General features: G+C 40.3%; 1 protein-coding gene across 4 annotated transcripts in view; it reads left to right on the top strand.

Annotated features, from left to right (window-relative positions):
- SYT1 (synaptotagmin 1) overlaps nt 1–12613 on the top strand; it is a 331096-nt gene that overhangs the window by 111360 nt on the left and 207123 nt on the right. For all 4 annotated transcript variants that reach the window (XM_083573366.1, XM_083573363.1, XM_083573365.1 and 1 more), the window contains exon 2: nt 11397–11452. The gene's annotated coding sequence lies outside the window, so the exon portion shown is untranslated. The remainder of the gene's footprint in view (nt 1–11396; nt 11453–12613) is intronic.

Genomic DNA, 12613 nt, shown 5'->3' on the forward strand with positions numbered 1-12613 from the left:
TGCTTTTCTCAGTTATGGATAGTGCCGATTGCTGTTGTTTTATAGCTTTGGTTAATGTGTTTGCAAATTGCAATGAAGGCATCTGAGGAAATTACTCCATACATCAGTGGAGACAGAAGAAATGGGTTTCTAGTCTGCTTGTGTGTGTCACTTGGGTACAAATCAGTAGTTCTTATAAGGTGACTAAAATTAGGTATAAATAAGTATGCTTTAAAGGTCCTAATACTGTAAATAAATAAATAAATAATCCCAGTATACAGAGAAAGGTTAAATAATGTTTAAGTTAAACACACCCATAATGATTAAGAAATGCTTTTGAATAGACTTGATTCATTAGTGGAACCATTACAATCAAAATATTTGCCATATGTATATTAATATGGGGGGTGGGGGACTTTGTATGAATTTTGTTAAATATGGGACATGCCTGCATAGAATCTGGCACTGAAGTTGCTAATTGCTAATTAGCATTTAAGAAGCACTCCTGTTAGATGCCCTCTGGTAATGCCTAGTCAGTGATGAGGATTTTATACTAAACACAACTTGAGAATGTCTCCTTTTTACAATTTTAGGAAGCCTTTGTTCTTAGCTGCGTTGAAATTTCTGCATGTTGGTCTTATGGTATGACAAGAGTCTTCACTCAACTTCTCAAAGATTTGGAATTCCTATTAAAGAAGAAGTAATTGGGCACCTAACTAGTCCCAACATGCAAAATATATTCATACCACGAAGTTAGCAGTGAAAACCTAGGATCAAGATACTGGGGCCACAATCCTATAATCAATTACCTGGGACTAAGCCCCATTAAACTCAATGGGACTTACTACTTAGCTGAAATGTATAGAATCATAGAATTGTACCCTAAGGGTTCAAGGTACCCCAAGAGTCATCTTGTCCAACCGCATGCAATGCAGGAACCTCAACACAGTCCCCCCATCCAGACTGAACCTTGCTTAGCTTTGCAAATGTGCTAGCAGTTTTATTGCTGGTCTGCGCTATTAGGCAGAATTTGGGAAGTCACGTTAAACTGGATTGCCTGTGAGACAGAAGCTGCAGTGGTTCATCCTAAACCAAGTGGTGACTCACTTCAAAGGTGAAGAATCCTTAAGGACCAGATTCTGCCCTAAGTGTCACCCACACTCTTTGTTTAGCAGCTCACGCCTCACACTGGATGCTGCTGTTGAATGAAGCATATAGCATGGCTCTCTAACTGTAACCCCGTAGGTAAAAAAACCTAAGATCTTGCTCTTTAAGAAGGCTCTTTAGGAAGGTTATTCTTAGTTCTGGAATTTGTGCTCAGCACCAAAAGCAATCTCATAACATGCAAAGCTCTCTGCATGAGGCCACGTGGCCTAACTCTCTGGAACCAATTGAGAATCCACCATGCTATGGAATAATTTACCTTTGGAGTGTGTATATTCTGATTTAAAGGTGTTTCGTCACAGCCCCATAGATAGTACCTGTAAACTAGTTTTGATGGTTGTGTTTTGCTGTAAGCCACTTAGCTTATTTCCTTTTATTCTTAATAGCTTTATTTTGAATTATTATTATTATTATTATTATTCATTTTATTTCTATACTGCTTTGTATTTTCAAGAAAAGAATCTCAAAGCAGTTTACAACCTACATTAAAACATCATATAAAACAATCCAAAATAAAACATTACTGAAGAAAGTCAGATATAAAAGTAGGACATTCAGAGTAACATGATTAACAGGATAAGCACAGAACATCTTTGCTGCTGTTGCTGCCAATCCTACCTATGGTGGTTCATGATGGTGGCAGCTGTGGAAGTTGAGGCTCAATGACCTGGGTTTGCAATAAGAGACATCAAAGATGATGAAGCTAGAGGGATATTCTATATTAAAGGAACCAGTGTTGTCCTTGGTGGAATATAACAGGGCTCTATGAAAACAACTCAGCCACATGATTACATTGCTGAGTGACTACCTATTACAGAGTTTCATGGGTGAATTGTTGGCCTACGTTAATGCTTTGTTGTTGAAAAGTATTTAAGATCAGACTTTTGTCAGCAGGAAAGATTAGCGGAATTTCAAAAGCCATTGTACTTGCTGTAGCTTCTTCCGGATAAAACAACTAGATATCGAGCTTTTTCACACTCACCAAATTAGTATACATGCAAATTAGTATACACTGGTCAAAGTAGTATCGTTTAAATGTAAGACAGACTGTATACATATGACCATATCAAATGTGCAAAAGTTCAGTGTATAGAATGGACCAGTCAGGAAAGCCAGAAGTGAGAATGGATGAGGGATGAAAGCATGAGTGTCTGAATAGTTATGATTTCAATTCTGTAATTTATTTCAACTCAAATGGTTTAACATATAGTAATGCAGCATTATATTTTAGAAGGGTAAAAGGGGGGGTCATGTAATATTTTATTGTTGCATGTTATGAAACAGTAAAAGGAGAGTAGCCAGCTTTATTTATAGCCATTCTTGTCAGAATTTTGGATTAATTTATGTCTGTAAAATACATAGTGACATTTAAGTGATGTTAACATTAATTTGTTTTATGGGGATCAAAATGAAGTTGTCAGGTCTTGTGTTAACTGTTGCTCATTAATAGTTTTATAAAAGTTAATACCTTGAATTGCCAGATTTACAGTGTTATAAAAACATTTTCCCCATAATCTAACCAAGGCAGGGTATCAGGATTTGTACTGGGTACATTTCATGAAGGCTCACTAGCAACTGTAATCTTCCTTCAGATTGTTTTAGCTTACTGAAAGTTATTTTAACCTAGTGTGTTTTGAAACACTTATTACAATATATGTCTGTGTAAGATAATAAATCAAATAAATGAGAATGCTAATAATATCATTATAAACGTCTTTCAAATATCCTTTTCAACCACTTTGTCACAAAACTGGCATACCCTGTTACCATTGTCATACCCTGATACCACTGGTTATTTCCTTAATTGTTGACATACCCCAAATCCCCAGAAATGAAACATCTTGAAGGAAAAGATAATTCTCCCATTAAGAGTTAATACACAACTTAGTTGCCATTAAAGTGCTATTTTGGCCTATATTGGGTGGGGATGTCTGCAGAGGGGAGACTCCTCTTTGGCCATGATCAGGGTTCCCAGACCTGCAGGTGAGGAGTGGGGGAAGAGCCTCAACACACAACACAAGGGGGAACAGGACAGGCAGCAGAGGCAGGCACTCACCCCTCCATTGAATTAAAGTCACACGAAGGCAGGGCATTCCCAAACATGGTTTAGCAAAATACATGTTCCAAATTTGAATACTCATTCCAACCCTTTACATTACCAACTAATAGCACAATGGGTCCAATATAATGAATTAACTTAATGTTTTTCAAGTGTGAACTTCCAGATTTTTGGACATATATTTCTTGGCATATTTTTTATCATTGTTGAAATTAGTTTTTGAGTATATCCCCTTCCTGCTCTCTCTGTGTGTCTGTTTCTACTGAGTGCCATTTTCTACTGTTGCCTGAAGAGTGCCATAAAGACACTGTCTCCGTGCGTAACATGGATTAAACTGCCTCACCAGTAATTGACTTACAGTCATCTCACCTTCCTTTGAAAATCATAACATCTGGATACTAGGAAGTATATGGAATTGGAGCTATAGTTTTGAATGTCAGGATAAAAGGAGGCTTTGGATATCTGTTCGAGGACCCAATATAAAAAGGTCTTTGTGCAAATGTAGAGTCCTCTCTTGATTTCTGCTTCAAAGGATGGTTTGCAACGCTTTGGTCTACTTGTTGTCTATGCAGTGTATTTGCTTTCAGCTGAAGTGCTGTAAGAGAGAATGATTTTGTGGGTAAATAAAAGTGTCACAGTGAAGTAATTAACAGTTTTCTCTCCTGAAAAGAGAGTCTTGTGATGCCCACTGATTCCTGTGATTGTTTATTGATCAAGGAGTTATGATACTGAGCCAAGCGTTGTCATGGTTCAGTTATCAGAGTAGTACGTTGTCAAATGATGTGCTCTTTTGACATGGGATCAAACTGAGAATGAAACAGAAATTGTAGAGGGCTGTAAATCCATCAACCTGAGCCAAGGGGAGCTAGAAGCCTCCCAGAATTCTTGTCCTTGACAATGTTATGTGTGTTCTGTCTGCAAAATAAGGTAGCTAACATTTAAATCTCTGAAATAAAGGTGAAAAGAAACAGAATAGCATGCTATCATCTTCTGTTGCTAAAACAATGTTAACATCTAACTTGGTGGCAACTGTGGCCTAAGTAGAAAGAAGGGATTTGCTCTCAGTTGATGTGGTTGATTCAGATATTTCAGAAATAGTGCAGTAGCTCATAGGAACAACAGAAGCTGTCTTATACGGAGTCAGACCATTGAGCCATCTAGGTCAGTATTACCTACACCGACTGGCAGCAGCTCTCCAGGTTTTCAGAAAGGAATCTCTCCCAGATGTCAGGAATTGAACCTGGGATCTTCTGCATACAGAGCATATTCCATGGTCCATATTCCAGTTGATACATCATAGATGAAGCAAAGAGAAGAGTAAGAAGGATGTTCCACTGTTGTTTAAATGGTTTTATTTATTAACAATATTTACAAGCTTAGCCACCTCAGCTGTTTAGACCAGATTCAGAACCTTGAGGTTAGGTTTGGATATTCTGGGAAGCTCTTTCCGTTTTGATTCCCCCGTCCCCTTTTTTAATATACTAATTTCTTCTTGGGATTTTGTCATTCTGTTTTCTGTCCTTGAGCATTTTGGTTTTCTCAGAAGCAATGGTCTTAATAATCAAAACAATTCTCTCATCACCTGATCTGAAGTGGACAGAAACCATGTTGTCCTGCTTTCTACTCTCTTTTGCTTTTGCCCTGTTTAGGGAAGCTTTTAATGTTTGATGTATTATAGTATTTTTATATTTTTTTGGAAGCCGCCCAGAGTGGCTGGGGAAGCCCAGCCAGATGGGCGGGGTATAAATAATAAATTATTATTATTATTATTATTATTATTATTATTATTATTATTAGACGGTGTCAAGTATCTAACATAGTATTGTTCACACTACTTAAGTTAGTAGCAGCAGCTCTTTAGATTTTCAGAAAGGGGTAGTTCTCAGCCCTACCTGCAGATGCCAGGGATTATACTTGGGACCTTTTGCAAGGAAAGCACGAGTCCTCTAAATTGTCCCTGCATTTTCTTTCTCTCCCTTGCATCCTTTGTGGCACTGTACTACAAAATACTGTGTATCAGTATTTTACTTCCCTTCTGTCTGCTGCTGACCACAACTGCTATTGTGGCTAATGTTGTCATCAAAGCCCAAGATGAAAGCTATTTAGACCCCTCAGGTGCTTTTAAATTTTAGTTTCTTGTCATGTTAACAGCAAATTCCTGAGTTCAGGGAGCGGTGACCTGAATGGTGGCATTTTGACTGTAATCTCTGCTTGCTGACTGCTGCTCCAAGAATAAAAATTTAAACCGCAAGATTTAATGAAATCCCTCCGGATTAAGTGCTCAGTGTGCTGAGGAAATTGTGTTATCAACCTTCCCTCTGTGGTAGTAAGCATAAGGTTTGGTTTCTCAGTAGGAGAGTGTCCAAGAGAGACAACTCGGAGTCCATCAATAATTTACATTTTTGTTACTTACCAGCCCGGTATTTGGGATTTTGTTGCCATAGCAATCTATCTGGGCCTGGGCAGTGTTTTAAGTGGCGGTTGTATAGGGATTCACAGTGTGTGCTTTAAACTCCTGTGTGCCAAAGTAATCCACAGATCTGTGCTGCAGTTGATTTGAGATGCTGTTAAAATCATTGCTCATGGTTGCAAGGCACCTTACATCTATGTAGGATTTGAATATAGTTAAGGGTGTTAAAGTTACAGAGCAGCCAAGGTTTTATTTTTTTAGTTGTTGTTTTTTTAGTTGATGATATACTTTGCTAACAAATCAATATTTAGTATGAAAGAATGTGTTGCTGGGAAAAACAAACAGATGATGGTGTATTGATTTAAGATTGATTGTGCATTTAAGTGTGCACAATCCTATGCACTCTTAACTCAGAATTCCCACTTTGCTTAATGGACTTGCTCCTAGGTATATGTGCATAGGATTGCAACTTCAAACTGCTTTGGATTTGATATAAATCATAAATTTGTATTAAAAGCAGTAATTTGGCTCTGCTACGACATGCATTATATATCATATGTTCACATTTATATAATATAATTATGATGTGTTGTAATGCAGGGGTGGTGAGCCCACAGGCTGAATCAGGCCTGGGAAGTCGTCGAAAGTGGCCCACCAGCCCCCATGCAAATGTGCCCTTTTCTCTTGCACATTCCTGTTTTCTGAGTACCATCAGCCTCCCAGCAGAGGCAGCACACAAGAAAAAGAAGTGCATTTGCAAGGTCAGGAAAAGCCAACTTTGCAAAGCATCTTCTATCTAATCAAGGTGCTTAGCTGAGAGGAGATGTTCCTCTCTGCCCAGCCCAGTTTTTCTTCGAAGTGTTGAGGCAGTTGTTTGCTTCCCCTATTTCAGTAAGCATGAGGTTTGGTTTCTTAGCAAGAGAATATCCAAAAGAGACCACCTCGGCCAATCAATAATTTGCGCTTTTGATTCCTGGTATTTGGAATTGTGTTGCCATGGCAACACATTTGCTGCTTCTGCTCTTCAGACAGAAAGCTCTAATGGTAAGAGCCATTGAGTTTTACCCTCCATTACAGTGATAGGGGCAGGAATATTGTCTCTGCTCTTGAAAGACTGTATTGTTGTGAGTTGGGGTGGGTCAGTCTGGATGATGCCCCAAGTCTCTTCGAGTTATTGGGATCCTTTATCTGTGGGAGTAGAATGTATAAGAACAAGCTTGCTGAACCAGTTCCTCTGTTAAGGTAATGACTTTGGCTAGCTGGTTAAGCACCATAATTAGCATCACCAAAGAAGTTGCTCTATGCCACAAGACAAAAGGGTGGGCCTTTCTCTCTTCCCCTAGCTACTGTGTAGGAGAACAGTAGCCAGAGTTGTATGTGTGTGTGTGAGAGAGAGAGAGAGAGAGAGAGAGAGAGAGAAAGAGAGAGAGGTCTGTGTGTGTGTGTGTGTGTGTGTGTGTGTGTGTTTACCTCTGTGCTAGACTTTGAGGCTCCCTTGGCAACCAAATGGGGAAGCAAGATCTGTTGGAGTCTTAATGTTCTGAGCCCTACTCCCTCATATTATGCTCAGGTTGTATATACAGTGGTACCTCTAGTTACGAACTTAATTCGTTCCAGAGGTCCGTTCTTAACCTGAAACTGTTCTTAACTAGAGGCTTGCTTTCGCTAATGGGGCCTTTTGCTGCCGCTGCGCCTCCGGCACATGATTTCTGTTCTCATCCTGGGGCAAATTCTCAACTCTAGGTAACTCTTCCAGGTTAGCGGAGTTTGTAACCTGAAGTGTTTGTAACCTGAGGCAGTTGTAATTAGAGGTTCTACTGTATGTGTAAATAAAATTGTATATTCCTTCATTCCAAGGAAACCAAACCCAGGGTAAGCACTGGAAACCCTGGAGTCTCTCACTGATTGGAAACTGGGGTGGCATTTAACAGTATTCTCTGAAGAGCAGAGACAGTGATTTCCCACTTGCATTGGGCTGGGAGGAGAGGAACTTCTTCCTCCAGCCCAGTACAACAATGGGAATGAAATCACCATCTCTGCCCTTCAGAGACAAACGTTTCTGCACCATATGGGTGGTGAGTGCGTGTGCAAGTGTCTGCATGATTGTCTGCATAAGTGTGTGTGCGCATGTTGTTATGAAGGTGAGTGGGCATTGTGAGGTGGCAGTACCTGTTTCGGCAGTGCCTACTGTCACTTGACCATGCCTGCCACTGGCTAGCAACCTGTGGAGGCTTGTCCTCTCCCTTCCTGGGGAAGGAACATATGTGGAACATATCACCTTCAGCCCATGTTGAGTGTTGGTGTTTGGAAGGATCTGATCCTCCAACTTCTTAAAATACACACCTGTTGTTGTATTAGACTTCTGCATGAATGGAGAAGAACAGTAGGTAGGGCAGCCCCACTTTGTAATCAAGACAAAAGCTTGGATGTTCTCCAATGAGTGTGGATAGATGCAAAGGGAATTTTGTCTCTGTGTTATTGTTGGGTATCTTGTTTGATGCTTCATGCTTTATGTAAAATTCCATATTATTTGTCATCTGTTATTCCAGTTGCAACAGATCTGATAGTGTATTAGACCTACCACCTTGTCTTTCTAGTTCAGCTGTTGTTTGGCTCTTTGAGCAGTGTTTGTCTGTGTCAGGGACACTCTTCAAGCATCTCCCAGATCAAATCTCTGTGAATTCCCTCCCTCGCCCCACTGATTCCTCCAAGTAAATTAAATAGAAGATGCACATTATTTACATGATTGCTTCAGGGTCTCAAGGGAATCTTTTCCAGATACCATTTATAAAAAATGTACAGAATATGCTCAGAAGTATTATTGCAAAATGCAATCTGTCATAGCTAAAATCATTTTATTCTATTGGTTTTGCTAATGGATTTTGATTTTTAAAATAATAATAATAACTGTTTCCTCTGAAACAATATTGAAATGAAAACCAGATCTTGCAGGACTAGTTGACAGATGCTGTAACAGCAGCTGGGAAATGCAGTCGTCATTACAAGAGCACGTTCCCCATGCTCGAACCCACAGGATCCATAGCCATGGATGAGTGAGTTAATGTTCCAGCACATTATATAAAATATTCTTTGTTTAAGACTAAGACATATAACGCAAATGGGTTTTTGTTCTGTAAAATAATGTTGCATCTTCCTTTGCCGAATCATTTCTCATTTTTCTTGTTTGATTTCTTCATTTATATATGTAAAATTCTAGAAGTAACTGCTAGGAAGTATATAAGCAGATTTATGCCACTGTACTTGCATTTATGTACATTCATTTTCAGCATTCCTATTCCACACTGTTGTTGCTAATATGTAATCAAAAAGGTTTCTCCATTTTATACAGAGAAGACATTCCCCTTCCTAGCCTTTCCCACATCTCTCCTTCTGTCTTACCCTCAGTTGTAATAATAACAATGTCAGTTCTTTAAAAAATGAGTAAGAAGAAAAATCAACAGGGGCTCTTATTGGCTCCTGCCATATCAGTAAATATCCTCCCAGGCTTTGAACAAACTCCATGAGACATGTCCATGTTTCATGGGTGCCAGGACTGGACACACACACACACACACACACACATACCTTTCATTATGAACAGTGGAGAAATGCAAAGTTTCTCTCTGTGAGTGAGCACAGTGGTGGCTGATATAGGTTTCCCTTTTTTCCTTGAGGGCAGGGGGAGAGGGAACATGCAAGGACTATTTTGTGGTTTTGCCTCTTCACTTTTAGATATGACAGTCATTTTGTGACCTGCGCTTTTTCAAAATTTTAGATGTGGCCATTGATCTAAAAATGTTGATGACTCCTGCCACAGAGAACTTGAAAGGCAGGGTATAGATTGGTAAATAATCAATAACAGGCTTTCTACAAAATTAGCTAATGACTTGGATCTAGACATTGTTTCTGCTGGCAGAAGCATCCTCTGAGAGGAGTTGTACTTATTTCCCTTCTCTCTCAGCATCACCTCCCACACAGTGTCCTAAAACTGTGCAAGAGATGGTACTGGGGGTGGGGGGGGGAGGGAGATCAGCAAAATTCACTCCACACCCACTCACACTCCTAGCAAGATCCCACTTCTGAGTCAAAAGCCTTCTGTGGAAGGAAGTAGCTTTTCCATATGTGGAAGGCAAAATCTGAATCCAACTCAATTAGCGGTGATTGATTGATTGACTGACTGATTTATCTATTTATTTATCTTATCAACATCTGTGTTATTTTTGTGACAACGCATTTTCAGTCACGTATATTAACGAGTGCAATTCGCAGCACTTTGTCACACTGTAAAAATCTCTCCTGCGAGATGTGGTGGTGGCTGTCCACTTTGGATGGCTTTATAGCAGGATTAGACAAATTCGTGGAGGATCAGTCTTATCTGTAGCTACCAGCCATAATTGCTAATGTTCTACTTTCACTGTGATAGGCGGTATGCCTCTGAATGCCAAGAGGGGAATCACAAGTGGGGAGACTGCTGTTACACTCTGGTTTTGCTTGTGGGCTTCCGATTGGGGCATCTGGTTGGCCAGTGTGAAAACAGGTCGCTAGGCTAGATAGGTTCTTGTGATCTCATGTTCTTAAAATTTATCAGTGAGAAACTCTGTTGCATCATTCCTACTTCCATGTCCTGTAGGGAATATCTCCCTCATACATGGAGGAGTATGTACCCTGTTGCATGTTGATCTGCCATCCAATCTCGCCAAGTTTTGTCTTAGCATTTTTTGCTTCCTTCCAGCTATAGCCTTACACCCAGTTTTCACAAGCAGCATTGACATGGGAAATTTAGCAGCTATCTTCGCATACTGTGATATTGAGAACAATGAACAGTTCTCATAGTGCAATGATTTGTGATATTAACACATGGGGGACAGTGCTGTTTTTAAAAATCACATACTCCACACAACCTATAAAAACAGCTCCAGGCTTTGTGGTAATTTAATAGTCTAAAATTGGGATTGACCTAGGACTATAAGTCTTAACCTCCAGCGCCCAATTGAAGCATCAAAGGGAAATAGAGGTAAACAACATCAGGATTGGCAGCCAGTATGTAGCATCAGGATTGGCCAGGCTTTGTATGAAAAGTAGGGGCCTAGTTAGTTACCCTTGCCTAGTCAACAGAGGACTCTCAGTCCTTCAGGTTCTATCTTCTTACAACTTCCAGTTCAACCTGCTTCTCACTCAACTGCCTGACACTGAGTTAGACCATTGGTACACAGGTGGCACTGTGGGTTAAACCACAGAGCCTAGGACTTGCCGATCAAAAGGTCAGCAGTTCGAATCCCCACGATGGGGTGAGCTCCCGTCGCTCGGTCCCTGCTCCTCCCAACCTAGCAGTTCGAAAGCACGTCAAAGTGCAAGTAGATAAATAGATACCGCTTTAGCGGGAAGGTAAACGGCGTTTCCGTGTGCTGCTCTGGTTCGCCAGAAGCGGCTTAGTCATGCTGGCCACATGACCCGGAAGCTGTATGCCGGCTCCCTCGGCCAATAAAGCGAGATGAGCGCCGCAACCCCAGAGTCGGTCACAACTGGACCTAATGGTCAGGGGTCCCTTTACCTTTATCTTTTTACATCTATACCAGTATTGCCTACACTAACTGGCAGCAGCTTTCAAGGGTTATAGATGGGGATGTGCCCAGCTGTACCTGGAGATGCTTGGGGATTGAATCTGGGGTTTTCTGTCATGGCTATATCAGGTCAAAGATAGTAGATCTAATATAGCTATATTCCAGAATACTCTGATCTTATTTTTAAAACACATTGTCATGGTATCCTTTTCTCCCCTTACAGAAACGTGGACTTCTGACAGAAAAAGAGAGGAGGCATCAGAATCCACATTGTAAACAGTAAGTTTGTTCTCAGTGCCTTCTGAAACTGAATATTGTATATTTGCTTCTTTTCCTTGAGCAGTCTGTTCTTTCTTTTACCAATATAAGAAATTAGTCTGGTAAGCAATTTCTGCCCTCTCTTAAAACTCAATTTCATTTCACTGGAGTGGACATTTTATTCATTTATCCTATAATCCTCTTAGATAAAAAACCAAGATAATCCATGCAATGTATCTGTGCTGCACCACATAGGGACATATCATTAGTGTTTTCTCAACTAGGATGATTTGGTGCAATAATATTGGTTAGGAAGCCACAAAATAAAAGAAATGGCAAATCATATTTCTGTTTTCTGGGGGTACCTTTACTTATTTTTCATACATTGCATGACAGTGTATTCCTGGCAAGTGGAGCAGAAATTGGAAAATCCTACAATTGCTTTGATGTTTAGCTGGTGCTTGCCATTGTATACCTGAAGGAGCGTCTCCACCTGCATCGTTCAGCCCAGACACTGAAATCCAGCTCCAAGGGCCTTCTGGTGGTTCCCTTATTGTGAGAAATGAGGTTACAGGGAACCAGGTAGAGGACCTTCTCAGTACTCACACCTTCCCTATGGAATGCCCTCCAATCAGGTGTCAAGGAAATAAACAACGATCTGACTTTTATAAGACATCTGAAGGCAACCCTATATAAGGAAGTTTTGAATGTTTAATGTTTTACTGTGTTTGATGTTTTAATTGGGAAGCTGCCCAAAGTGCCTGGGACAACCCAGTCAGATGCATATAAATAATGTGTTGTTATTGTTGTTATTGTTATTGTTATTGTTATTGTTATTGTTATTGTTATTGTTATTGTTATCCATGGTGCCTGTGAACCAGAAAGGTGCATGTTGATGGTGCTGGGGAATACTGTATTTCACACTGCAACAAGGGCAAGATATCTTATTCAGATCTCAATTCTCAATACAGTTGTACCTTGGTTGTCAAATGCCTTCGTACTCAGACTTTTTGGCTCCTGAACACCGCAAACCCAGAAGTGAGTGTTCTGGTTTGCGAATGCTTATCGGAAGCTGACTATCCGATGCAGCTTCTGAGGCTTCCGATTGAGTGCAGGAAACTCCTGCAGCCAATTGGAAGCCGCGCCTTGGTTTTAGAACTGTTTCAGGAGTCAGACGGACTC

The sequence above is a fragment of the Podarcis filfolensis genome, assembly GCF_964270895.1.
Source record: "Podarcis filfolensis genome assembly, chromosome: 10".
Lineage (NCBI taxonomy): Eukaryota > Metazoa > Chordata > Lepidosauria > Squamata > Lacertidae > Podarcis > Podarcis filfolensis.